We start from the raw sequence: 14,349 nt of genomic DNA, 5'->3' as shown, positions 1-14,349 counted from the left end.
TTGGCTATATTCATGCCATGCACATTTATTATGCTACCTCCATTTTTGTTCAAAATAAGATACAATGCTTATATTGTATTTAATTTATACTTTAACATATTTAACATGTATTGGTTAACCTGCCATCAGGGGGAAGGGATGGAGGGAAGGAGGGGAAAAATTGGAATGAAAGGTTTGGCAACTGTCAATGCTGTAAAATTGCCCATGCATACAACTTGTAAATAAAAAGGTATAATAAAAAAAAATTTTTTTTAATCAAAAAAACCAAAAAAACAAAATAAGATACAAAACTCTTAAAGCTCCTTTCAGGTGCTCTTTTGGTAGTCTGTAGTCTGGCATGATCTGTTTTTGAAGATCTACTGCTTCCCTTTTCTAAGCCATTCTAGAATTTTTTCTAGTAGAAGTGAAACTCACTAGTATATAATTTGCAGGCCCATTTTCTTTCTTCCAGTCCAGTAATTCCTGTCCCATTCACACATATTAACTGCTCCCTGACAAAACCAGCTGAATGGTCATTTGACAGTATTGCCACCTGGTGGTCAAATTGTAAAGTGTACTCTCCACTCATTCCACCTCAGCATTGTTGGTTAATTCATGCTTGTTGAGTTTTTATTAAGCATTTATTATATTATATATATATATATATATATATATAATATTATATATATTGAATATATATATTGAACATTTATTATTCATTTATTATTATATTTTTATATTATTGTATTTTTATTATTATATATTATTTAATTGTTATTTATTATATATTATTATATATTGAGCAATATATTATTATATTATATATATATTGAGCATTTATTAAGTATTTCTTTTATGCCAGATACTGTACTAATCACTGGGATACAAAGAAAGACAAGCAATAATCTCTGCTTTCAAGGAGCTCATAGTCACATGGAGATTATAAGAGAACAAATATAATATGTCTAAAAGAGATACATACTGGGTCAAATCATTAAGATTAAAGATGAATTGGGATTCTTGCATAGAGTATGATTTTGACTTTTACTTGAAGGAAGCCGGGGAATCCAGGAGACAGATAAGGAGGTAAAGAGTTCTGGGCATGGAAAACAGTCAGGAAAAGTGCCTGGAGCCAGGAAGAGTGCCCATTTCATTAGAGCAACAATGGGTGTGAGGGTGAAAGGTATTAATATTGGAAAGGTGGGAGAGGGTCAGGTTTTGAAAGACTTTAAAAGCCAAACAGACAATTTTATATTTTATTTTGGAGACATAAGAAGAAAACAAGTACTGTTTGAATAGAGAGGTGACATGATTAGAATTGAGGTTCAGAAAGGTCAGTTCAGTAGCTGCAGGGAGGATGAACTGGAGTGTAAATAAGCAGAATCGGATGAGCAAATCATCAGGCTACTGCAATGTTATAAACAAGAGGAGATGAAGGCCTACCTGAGGATCATGGCAATGTCGGAGGAGAGAGGAGGAATCCTACACAAGAAATGTCAGAAAGTCGAAATGAACATAAGTTAGCAAGTGATCAGACATGGGGATGGTGACAGAATGAGCAGAAGATGATATGTAAGTAAGGAGACTTGACAGTGTGGGACCCTCCACAGGAATAGAGAACTTAGGAAAGGTGGGGCTCTGAGGGGAAAGATAATAACTTTAGTTGGGAAATGTTGAATTTAAGTTATCCATAGGGCATACAGTGCTAAATAGTCAATAGTCAGTTGGAGATAAGAGACTAGAGGTCTGAAGAGAAGTTAGAGCTTTTTAAAAACCTGGGAATCATCGTCATAGAGATGACAATGGAACCCATGGAAAAGAGCAAGGTTGTCAAATAAAATTGAATAGGAGGAAAAGAAAGGAGATCTCAGAACAAATCCATGAAGAACATTGAAGTTTAGTGGATGTGATGAGAATGAAGTACAGCATAAGAGCCTGAGAAGGAAGCAAGGGAGAGCAGTGTCTTCAAAACCTGAAGGGAAAGGGCTATCAAAGAGAAAATGGTAATCAATAGTGACAGGCTGCAAAAAGGTAAAGTGAAATGAAGGCTTAAGAAAAGGCTATTAAATGCCATCTGCATCCAGAGAGAGAACTATGGAGAGTGAATTCAGATCAAAGCCTTGTTTGCTTGTTTTTTCTTTCCAGTGGTTTTTCTCTTTTGATCCAATTTTTCCTTTCACAAAATTATTAACACGGAACTACGTTTTAAATGATTGTACATGCATAACCTCTATCAATTACTTGCTGTTTTGGAGAGGTGGAGAGAAGGGCAGGAAGGAGAAAAAAAATTGGAACACAAAATCTTATAAAAATGAAAGTTGAAAATCAAATAAATGGTTATTAGGTGTGATGATTAAGAGATTATTCATGATTTTTAGAGAGAGCAGCTTCGGAGAAATGATGAAATCAGAAGCCAGATTTAGTTATTTGTTCAAGGAAAAAAATTTAAATTTCATACCATCAAAATTGTGAATTCCATCTTTTTTTTAAAATCCTTTCACTCATTTTGTCATGAACTGTTCACCATACAGAGATCTGAAAGATGATTTCTTACTTGCTCCTCTTACTTGTTTATAATGTGACTTTTTATATCTGTGTCATGCATCCCTTTAGAATTTACCTTATTGTAAGAGATGAAAAATTAACCTAACCTTAATTTCTGTACAAGTTTCACTGCAGTTTTTGTCAAATAGTGAATCCTTCTCCCAGTAGCTGGGGTCTTTGTGTTCACTGAATACTATGCTATTGTGTTTGTGTCTGTGTATTATATACTTATTCTTTTTCACTGATCAATCTCTCTCTCTCTTTTTAAATAGTACCAAATCATTTGAGTGATTACTTCTTTACAATATAATTTTTTAATAGCTTTTTATTTACAAGTTATATGCATGGGTAATTTTACAGCATTGACAATTGCCAAAACTTTTGTTCCAATTTTTCCTCTCCTTCCCCTCCATCCCCTCCCTAGATGGCAGGATGACCAATACATGTTAAATATATTAAAATATAAATTAAATACAAAATAAGTATACATGACCAAACAGCATCATTTACAATATAAAGATTTGTTGTGTTCTGATAGATGTGTACTGATAAGGGCAGCTAGGCGTGCCTGGGTCTGGAGTCAGGAAGACCTGAATTTAAATCTGGCCTCAAACACTTAACAGAAATCTCTTAACCCTCTTTGTCTTAATTTCTTTATCTGTAAAAAGAATTGAAGGAGGAAATAGTAAATCACTCTAGTATCTTTGCCAAGAAAATCTCAATAGAGTCACAAAGAGACACAATTAAACCAAAAGTACTGTAATATCTTCCTTCCTACTTCTTTTGGTCATTATTACCACTGAGATTTCAGATCTTTTGCTCTTCCATATGAATTGTGTCATTATTTTTCTAGCTCTATTACTTTGGCAGTTTGACTGGCATAGCACTTAATAAGTAAGTTAATTTGAGTAATATTGTCATTTTTATGTGTCATATTTTATTATATTGGCTTGACCTATTCATGAGCAAAAGATTTTATTCATTTAATTTTTTTTACAAATGGGGTTTGCATTATAATACATATGATACTTCGAGGTCTCTTAGTAAAGTCCAATATTTTGGACTTTTATTCGGACTGGATAATTTATAGCTTTTTTAGTTATTTTTGAATGAGATGAGGTGAGATCTTTCAAGACAGTTGTGAAAATCGATAAGGCTTAATCTGCTTCAGAGTTTGAGTAGGCCTGAAGGACTTTGAAGATTTGAAGGACTCAGGGCATATCTAAATTCCCTTCTGGCTATTCTCCCAAGACATTAGTGTCTCCCTATTTCAGTCAAATATGGACAACTATGTACTTATTGGTCAAGTTCAATTTCTTGGGGTAGTTCCCACATTTAGAATGTAAGATCCTCAGCCAATAAGGATGAGGGTCAGTGGTGGGAGGGGATATTTGTGTTAGGGATTAAAAGCGTTAACCCTAACCCGACTGCTTCCTCCTTTGATTGTCTGCTGGATGAGTAGGATGCCCTTCTTGAGAAAATGTATCATAAACTTGGCTTTGCTTCTAGAGATCTCTCCAGCATTTTTTATTAAATGGTGACCCCTCACCATTTCTGAACCACACATTTTGAATGGCATTTTTCTTTCTAGCCCTTTTTTGCTCAATTTTTTAAATGACACCCAGGAATATAGATTTATGTAGATTTATTTTATATCGTGCAACTTTGATGAATTGCTTCAATAAATTTTGGTCAGTTTTTTAGGATTTTCAAAGTAAACCATGTAGTTTTGTTCTACTTTGTCTTATAATTTCAATTTCTCTTCCTTGTCCTATTGCTACCACTAATATTCCTAGTATTATTTTAAACAATAATGATGATAACAGGTATCCTTGTTTTACTTAATTTTAATGGAAAGGTCTCTGACTTTTTTTTTTTACTATAGATGATATTTGCTCTTGGATTTAGACAGATATTTATTATATTAAGGAAAGGTTTGTTTATTCTTATTCCTTCTAGAGTTTTGAATAGAAATGGGTGCTAGATAGTGTCAAAAATATTTTCAGCTTTTGTTAATAAAACCCCACACTTTTTAATCATTTATATTACTTATATAACTATGTTTGATAAAATTTATTTATAAACCCATTTGATCCTGGAATTTTTTATTTTGGGAGTTCATTTATTGTTTGTTCAATTTCTTTCTCCAATGTTGAGTTACTAAAAAGTGTGTTTCTCAGTCTGCTAAACATCTTATATTTCTGTAAATATTACAATATCTTCTAGATCACCAATTTTATTAGTGTATAATTGAGCAAAGTATTTTCTGATAATTTCCTTAAGCATTTACTTCTCTTTCATTGTTGATAAAATTGGACTTTCCTGTCTCTTTTGAAAGATTATATTAGTACTGTGACATATTCAACATGTATAGGACTGCTTGCCATCTGGGGAGGGAATAGAGAGAGGGAGGGATAAAGTCAGAACAGAAGTGAGTGCAAGGGATAATGTTGTAAAGAAATTTTTTTCAAAAAAAAAAGAATGTAAATTAAAAAAAAAGAAGTCTGCTGTTGTAATATTATCTACTTGTTGAAGTTTTTGGGGGGCAAATATGAACTCTTAATAAATGCATTAAATATTATTGATATACTAAAAAAAGGAAAGATTATACTAGCTGTTAAGCTCTTTTATTGACATTTTGGGGGGAAAGGGAACTGCTTCTAATTTTATTTATTAATCAGTAGTCTTTTCCTTCAAATTTTATGACTCTCTCCTTTAATTTTCAAGATTTCTACTTTGATATTTAATTGGAGATTGTTTTATTTATTGTTGTTCAATTTTCTTTTTCCATAGCATGCCCAATTTTTTGATTTGCTTTTTTCTTTCTTTTTTTCTCTAAGAACTGCTTTAGTTGCACCCCTTAAGTTTTAGTATGTTTGCTCATTATTGCCATTGAGATTTTCTTTTGTTTTTTAAATTGCTTTTTGAATTATGTTATTTAGTCACCAATTACTTTTTAAATTTTCTTTAAGGGTTTTTTATTGAGTATACTTTCTATTGCATTGTGATAAGTAAATTATGTGTTTAAAATTTTTATTTTTCCACATTTTGGGAAGAGGTCTTTATTTTTAACACTTTTTTTTTTTTTTGGGCAAAGGTTCATGTATATCTTGGAGATATATAAATTCCTTTTTATTACCTCCAAATAATTGCCAAAAACCAGAACCTTTATTTTTTAAGGTTCTATTCATGTCTTTAGTTTTTTATCTTCTTTTTATCAGGGTCTGAAAGGAATAAATTAAGTTTCCCCACGATTTTTTAAGGTTTTTGGCCTATTTCTTCTGGAACTGGATTTTTTCCTTTTGTGGTGCCAGAGAAACTGAGCAAGATAGAGTTTAGAGAACAATTTAATAGTTTATTAAATGGAGAGATTTACTGGGACCAAATGGATCCATGGTTTGGTCCCAGGGCTGAATGAGACTATCATCTCAAAGAAATCCAGCACAAACTGTGAGATACAATATTCTTTTATAGGATAACAAGAACAATAACATAATGGGGGAGGTACTTGGATGGGGATGACCTAATGGGAGGAAGCACCTAGGATGACATAATGTGAGGTACTGGAGAGGCTTCTGATATTCTAATGATGTCTAAAATGGATAAAGACCTTTATCCCATCAAACATTAAGAGGGAATAAGTATAGCCTAAGGTCTAAGATATAAGACCTTTATCAAACATTAAGAGGGAATGGGTATAACCTGAGGCAGAGTAACTAAATAGGACAATTAGGGAAACTGGGTCAGGACATTAAAAGAGAACTGTGTGGCAGAACACTTTAAATACTTAGGTGTTATGATTATATATAAATATATGTGCATATATATTTATATCAATTCAGTAAATATTATATCTTTAAGTATGTTTTAGTTTGCCTGCCTATTTTATGTGCATAATTATTGTAACCTTATTTGAAATCATGATTACTATCCTTGCTTTTTTTATTTAAACTGAAACATAACATTTTTTGCTCTAGCCTTTCATTTTAGCCATATATATATATTTGAGTTTATTTTGTTTTTTTTGTAAATGATATATTGTTAAATTCTGCCTGCTGATCCATTCTGTTATTGTATTCTATTCTATGCGTGAATTCACTCCTTAATGATAATGGTTATAATGGTTAAAGGTGTATTTCACAGTTCATCGATCTCCTTTGTAGCACCCTTGATTCTAGGTTTTTGCTCTTCATTCTTTTCCTTTTAATCCCTCCTACACACCTCTACCACACCTTTGTTTCATACTTTGGATAGTGTACTTTATTATAACTATTCCCTTATCTTCCTCTTTAACCCCTTTCTCTCACTCTTCAGCCCAGTCTCCCATTTCCCTTTTAAGTATAATGCATTTCCACATCACTATCTTTGTGCACTTGTGTAGGTGGCTGGATGTGGGTGTGGGTATAATTGCATTCATTCTTCCTTTGTCCTGTTTTAATGAAAGTGAACCTTAAGAGATACCCATTTCAATCAAAGGATATGAATAGACAATTTTCGGATGATGAAATGGAAACTATTTCTACTCTATGAAAAGATGCTCCAAGTCATTATTAATCAGAGAAATGCAAAGTAAGATAACTCCAAGATATCACTACACACCTGTCAGATTGGGCTAGAATGACAGGAAAAGATAATGCGGAATGTTGGAGAGGATGTGGGAAAACAGGGACACTGATACACCATTGGTGGAATTGTGAATGCATCCAGCCATTCTGGAGAGCAATTTGGAACTATGTTAAAAAAAAAAAAAAAAAAAAGTTATCAAACTGGGCATATGAAGTGGGTTGTGATCCCTTTAAGAAACTACATTTGTGATTCCTTTCAGATTACTCCCATCCTCTCCTGGCTGATGGATTATCAATTCAGGAAACCTGCACCTTTGATTCACAAATCCTGGTCAAAATCATCCCTTTGATTTCCAATAGGAGATCTGGGCTTGTCCCAGCCTCCCATTAGATTTGAGCCAACTTGGGCCATCCCAGAGCTCCTTCTGATGATCTGCTTGGGTTTCCCAATCCCCACCAAGCAAATTCTAGCCCTCCCTGAAACCCATTGAGGAGCCAACTTGAGACTCCACACGGTTCCCCTTTAGCTAAGTCTCTCATTATAAAAAGAGCCAAACTAAAATCTTCTCTTTGCAGAGGTTCCAAACATTCATGTTATCCTACGCTTGGTACACCAAAAGCCTCTGCCTACTGGAATACTGTTTCCAGTGCTATCCTCTCATTACCCTCACCTATTTCCTAACTAGATTTTAACTTACTTCCAATCCCCATAATAAACTTCTTTTTATCAATCTAGGTTTTCGGGTCTGTAAATTCCTTTACAGAGAATCTCTGAGCCAGAAGAGAGTTCTCCAAAACTCTTGCACTTAATCCTGAGGGATTGCAGGGGAGACAAACCCCTCCATTTGATTCCCTAAACTCGGAACCTCTCACTAGACCTTATCATTTAACTCTCTGACCACCAGAAACCCTAATTTCATTTGGGTTCCCCAAATCTAAACCTCATCACATACCCTTTGATCCAGCAGTATTACTACTGGGGTTATATCTCAAAGGGATATTAAAGAAGGGAAAGGGATCTGTATGTGCACGAATGTTTGTGGCAGCCCTGTTTGTAGTGGCCAGAAACTGGAAAATGAATGAATGCCCATCAATTGGAGAATGGCTGAATAAATTGTGGTATATGAATATCATGGAATATTATTGTTCTGTAAGAAATGACCAGCAGGATGAATACAGAGAGGCTTGAAGTTACTTACATGAATTGATGCTGAGTGAAATGAGCAGAACCAGGAGATCATTATATACTTCAACAACAATACTGTATGAGGATGTATTCTGATGGAAGTGAATTTCTTCGACCATGAGAAGATCCAATTCAGTTCCAATTGATCAATGATGGACAGAACTAGCTACACCCAGAGAAAAAAACACTGGGAAATGAATGTGGACTGCTTGCAGTTTTGTTTTACTTTCCAGGTTATTTTTACCTTCTGAATCTGATTTTTCTTGTGCAACAAGAGAACTATACACATGTGTACACATATATTGTATTTACGATATGCTTAAACATGTTTAAGATGTATGAGACTGCCTGCCATCTAGGGGAGGAGGTGGAGAGAGAGAAGGGAAAAGTTTGAACAAAAGTGACTGCAAGGGACAATGTTGAAAAATTACCCATGCATATGTTCTGTCAATAAAAAGCTATAATTAAAAAAAAGAGACAGAGAGACACCCATTTCCTCTACTCTTTTCTTTATATTTAAATATAAGTCACTTTCTATACTTTTTTTTCATATATTGGAGCAGCTAGATGGTGCAGTAGATTGAGTACTGCGTCTAGATTCAGGAAGATGAGCTAGATACAGCCTCAGACATTTACTACCTCAGTTACCCTGGGCAAACCACTTCACATCTGTAAAATAAGCTGGAGAAGGAAATGACATTTCAATACCTTTACCACAAAATGGAGTCACAAAGTGTCAGACACAACTGACCAACAAAACATTAAATGTCAGTGATTTGCCTCCCCTTCTCTTCTTTTCTTCCCCAGTATAATCTATCACTTCTAGTTCTGTTTTCTCCTGAGCCTGTTAAAACATAATGAACCCAACTCCCCAAATCAATTCTGTCTGTCAGATTTTCCTTTATCTTTGGCCCATGATGATATATTAGGGTTTTGAAAAAATATTTTTTCCTTTCCTTCTATTAGCATGTAAACATCCCTTCCAAATGGACACATATGTTTTACCTTTTCTCTTAGCTCCTGTTTCCATTTCAAAATGTCTACTCGGTTTTAGCCTTTTAATCAAGAATAACTGAAAATTCTCTATTTCATTAAAGGTTTGGTTACTTCCCTTACCCCAGGGTTATATTTACTTTGTCCAATAAGTGATTCTTAATTTTGTCTTTTGGAATATCACATTCTAAGCTTTTGTTTCTTTTATGGTGATAAAGTGTTTATGATCCCAACTGTGATTCCTTGGTAATCTTTCTTTTTGACCATAGGATTTTCTTTTTTATCTGGGAGTTTTTTATTTATGAAATTCTTGGGAATTTTCATTTTGGGGGGCTTTTTAAAAGAAGTAGACAAGTGGTACTTCTAGGCAAAAGATCCAATCAGAAAGGCAAAGGGTCCTGATGAGTGGTGAGTACCAAAATTGACTCAATATTACAGAATCATAAGATTTTCCAGGGATGATTTTAGTAATCTAATGCCTGTTGTGAGACAGTTGGTTTCTTTCGATTTTCACTTTGCCCTTTGGTTTTAAGAATTCTGGCCAGTTTTTATTTATAATTTCTTAAAATACTCTATCCAAACTTTTTATTTTTGATGTCATGATTTTCAGATAGTTCAATAATCCTTTTTCTCCCTTATCTTATTCAATATTTTATTTTCCCCAATTACATGTAAAAACAATTTTAACTGTTTTTTTTTTTTTTTTTTTTAAATTTGAGTTCCAAATTCTCTCCCTCTTTGCCCCCCATTGAAAAGAAAGAATCTGGGAGGGACTCTGAGGAGTCACATGATCTCTGGAGGGTCAGGCCCTGGGTTGCAGGAAGTGACAGGAAGTTGCAGGAAGTGACATGACCTGTAGGAGACAGACAACCTTGATGACCATTGGTCAAGGATGGTTACTTCCTTTTCATCTATCCAATGAGAAGGCTTGGGTCTTTTCCTATTTAACGGGATGTTCTACTTCCTGCTGGCCAGGTTCAGGAGCACGTGGGGGGAGTTGCGATGGCTCCCAGGTGTGTCTGGGCCTCTCCCTGCGGAGACTAAATAAATGCTTTCTCTTTGTACCTGAAAATGTCTCTTTATCCAACTCTTTTCTTTTACCCTGTTCATTCTCAAAAATGTTTTGCTTCTGACTTTTTCCTCTCCCAAATGCCCTCCCTCTCATCAGCTCCTCCCATAGCCCCAAATCACTTTTAAATAGATTAAGAGAGATTTCTACACCCAACTGAGTGTGTGTATATTATTCCCTCTTTGAATCAAATTCTGATGAGAGTAAAGTTTGTGTGTTTTCCTCCCCACTTCCCCTATTTCCCTCTTCTCTATAAAAGCTTTTTCAGGCCTCTTTTATGTCAGATAATGAATCTTATTCTACTTTTACCTTTCCCCTTCTCCCAATGGATTCTTCTTTCTCAGCCTTCATTTTATGTTTTTAGCTAATCATGCCATTACATTCAACTCATATCTCTGCCTTTTGTCTACATATACTCCTTCTACCTGTCCTAATAATGAGAACTAAATATCATTTTCCCATGTAGGAATATAAACAGTTTAACCTTATTGAAATCCCTTAAGATTTCTCTGTCCTGTTTACTTTTTTATGCTTCTTTTGTATCTTATATTTGAAAGTCAAATTTTCTCCTCAGCTCTGGTCTTTTCATCAGGAATGCTTGGAAGTCCCTTTTTAATTGAATGTCTATTTTTTCCCCCTTATAGGATTGTATTTAGTTTTGCTGGGTAGGTGATTTCTTGCTTTTAATCCTAGCTTTTTTGCTTTCTGGAATATCATATTCCAAATCCTCCAGTCTTTTAAGGTAGAAACTGCTAAATCTTGCATTATCTTGACTGTGGCTCGATGACATTTAAATTGTTTCTTTTTGGTTGTTTGCAGTATTTTTTTTTTTTTTTTTTTTGATCTGCGGGGTCTAGAATTTGACTATGGTATTCCTGGGAGTTTTCATTTTGGAATCTCAGGAAATGATCAATATAGTCTTTCAATTTTTATTTTGCCTTCTGGTTCTAGAATAATACGTTTTTCTTGATAATTTTTTAAAAGATGATGTCTAGTCTCATTTTTAAAAATCATGACTTTTAGAGAATTCATTAGTTTTCCATTGTCTCTCCTGAATCTATTTTCCAGGTCAATTGATTTTCTAATGAAATATTTCACATTTTCTTCTATTTTTTTTTCATTATTTCCATTGCTTCTTGATGTCCCATAAAATCATTAACTTCCATTTGTCCAATTCTAATTTTAAAGAATCATTTTCTTCAGTGAGCTTTGGTACCTCCTTTTCCATTTGGCCAATTCTGCTTTTTAAGGAACTCTTCTCTTCATTGGATTTTTGTGCCTTTTTTACCATTTGGCCTTTGCTGTTTTTAAAATGTTTCTTTCAAATATTTTCCCCTGTATTAATGAAACTTCCTGTGTTTTCTTTTTCTTTTGCTGAGGCAATTGGGATTAAGTGTTAAGTGTCCAAAGTCAGACTTGAACTCAGGTCTTCCTGACTTCAGAGCTGGTGCTCTCTCCACTGTGCCACCTAGCTATCCTCTGTATTTTCTTTATGAACCTATTGACTCTTTTTCATGATTTTCTTGTATCACTTTCATTTCTCTTCCAAAATTTTCCTCTACTTCTCTCACTTGATTTTTTGACATCTTTTTTTGCCTCCTTTATGGCCTGAGGCTAATTCATATTTTTCTTTAAAGTTTTGAGTTAAAGAATTTTGACTCTGTTCTTTTCTTCTGAGTATGTGTTTTGATCTTCTTGTCACCATAGCAATTTTCCATGGTCAGAATTTCCTTCTGTTATTTGCTCATTTTCTAGCCTATTTCTTTTTTTTTTTTTCTATTTTTTCTTCTCTTTCATTAAAGCTTTTTATTTTCAAAACATATGCATATATAATTTTTAGCATTCACTCTTGCAAAACCTCACGTTCCAAATTTTTTCTGCCTCCCTTCCCCTGTCCCATGCCCCTAGACAGCAAGTAATCCAATAAATGTTAAACATGAACAATTCTTCTACACATGTTTCCACAATTAACATACTGCACAAGAAAAATCAGATCAAAACCCAAAAAAATGATAAAGAAAACAAAATTGTAGCAAACAACAAAAAAAAAGTGAAAATACCCTTGATCCAGCAGTCTCACTACTGGATCTGTATCCCAAAGAAATCATAAAAGAGGGGAAAGGACCCACATGTGCAAAAATATTTGTAGCATCAGCTTTTATAATGGCAAAGAATTGGAAATAGTAAATGTCCATCAATAGGGGAATGATTGAATAAATTACCATATGTGAAAGCAATAGAAAGTTATTATTCTATAAAAGATGATGAAAAGACTGAAAGTTCTGGAAGGATTTATATGAATTGATGCTGAGTGGAACAAGCAGAATCAGGAAAACATTATACATAGCAATAGCAAGATTGTGTGATGATCAACTGTGATAGACTTAGTTCTTCTCAGTTCAAGAATCCAAGGCAATCCCAATAAACTTTAGAGGGAAAACACCATCCACATAAAGAGAACTGTGGAGACTAAATATAAATCAACACATGCTATGTTCACTTTTTTCCCCTATTTTTTTTCCTCTAGTGGCTTTCCTTTTTTGTTTTGATTTTTCTCTCCCAATATGATTCATATAGAAATAGGTAAAAAAAAAAATTAATGTACATGTATAACCCCCCCAAAAAAAAAAAAAAAAACATGTTGTTTTATAATGTAACTGGGGAAAATAAAAATTAAAAAAAATAAATAAAGTGGAGCTCTGCTTCCCAAGTGGAGAGGGCATTGTCTTAAGCTTCATGGTTTTTTGTGCAATTGTTTTGGGAGGTAATTCTGGGCATCTGTAAGTTTGGGGCTCTTCCAAGTCAGTATGATCTAGGAGAGCTGAACTATGCACTAGTTTGTGAATAACCACAAGCACTCTTTTCAACCCTGCAAATTTTTCTGTGCTAGTGCTCTTCCTCACACTGGGATTAGGTCCCAGAACTTCCACCAAGATCCAAGTATAGGCAATCAACAGAGTCCTGTCCCTGGTGTCAGCAAAGGGATCCCTGTAAATCTCCTTCTGACTCATTGTATGTTCCCTTTATCATCTGTGGTCTGAGGAGTCAGAAAATTACTCCTGCTGCCACTAATTCAGTCATCTGATTTGCTTGGACTTGGTCTGTGCTGGATGGTGCTCCATTCTAATCTTGGTGCAACAGACTTTTTCTGTTAACTGAAAAATTGTTTTACTCTATATTTTTGTGGGTTCTTCTGCTCTAGAATTTGTTTAGAGTAATTATTTAAAGGTATTTGGAGGAGTTTAGAAGAGAACTCAGGAAAGTCCCTGCCTTTACGCTGCCATCTTATTTTCCATTTTGGATCATTCTCTTACCATCTTGTTTCTACTACCACAATTCTGTTTGGGGCAAAAAGACCTACTCAAATTGACTACTACAGAGATCACTCATAGAAAGCAGAATTATTTATTAGAATCTCGAAAAGAAGACCCCATCCTAGTCTGTGAGCCAAATTCACAGCAGGAGAGAGCCATTCCCTTGAAGATGTTCACAGCTTTTATACATTTCAGTCAAAGAACCTCCAAAATCGCACCCTCTATCTGTTGTGATTGGTCACATAAGTCTGTATTTCCCTACTTGGTCAGTGGAATGCAGTAGACAAGGTGATATACAGCTTTTTTGCCATGTATATGTTTTTAATCCCTTCTTTAGACAATGGAATTATAGTCCCCGCCTTATCTAAAATCACATGACTCTGGAGAAGCCCAACCTGAGGCCTATAGGCTTGATCTACTTTAAATAACAGTCTCTGATCATGTATGCTTAATTTGTAAGTTCTTCACCTTTCCATACAACTCTCCCCCAATAATTCTTAAATTGTCTCTCTGCCAATTTCCCATTGTTTTCAATATTATATTTCTCAAATTTTCTTGTTTTTCAATCTTTTTATTTCATTTTAGTATTTCTTGTTTCATTGAGTTGTTTTCTATTTGACCCAATCAAAATTTCACAACATTCAACCCTTGAGTGAGATTTCCCAGTATGTTTGAACATCTCACTTCTTCCCAGTCTCT

The sequence above is a fragment of the Antechinus flavipes genome, chromosome 4 (assembly GCF_016432865.1).
Source record: "Antechinus flavipes isolate AdamAnt ecotype Samford, QLD, Australia chromosome 4, AdamAnt_v2, whole genome shotgun sequence".
Classification (NCBI taxonomy): Eukaryota; Metazoa; Chordata; class Mammalia; order Dasyuromorphia; family Dasyuridae; genus Antechinus; species Antechinus flavipes.
The sequence above is the reverse complement of the archived record's forward strand: the minus strand, read 5'-3'. Positions refer to the sequence as shown.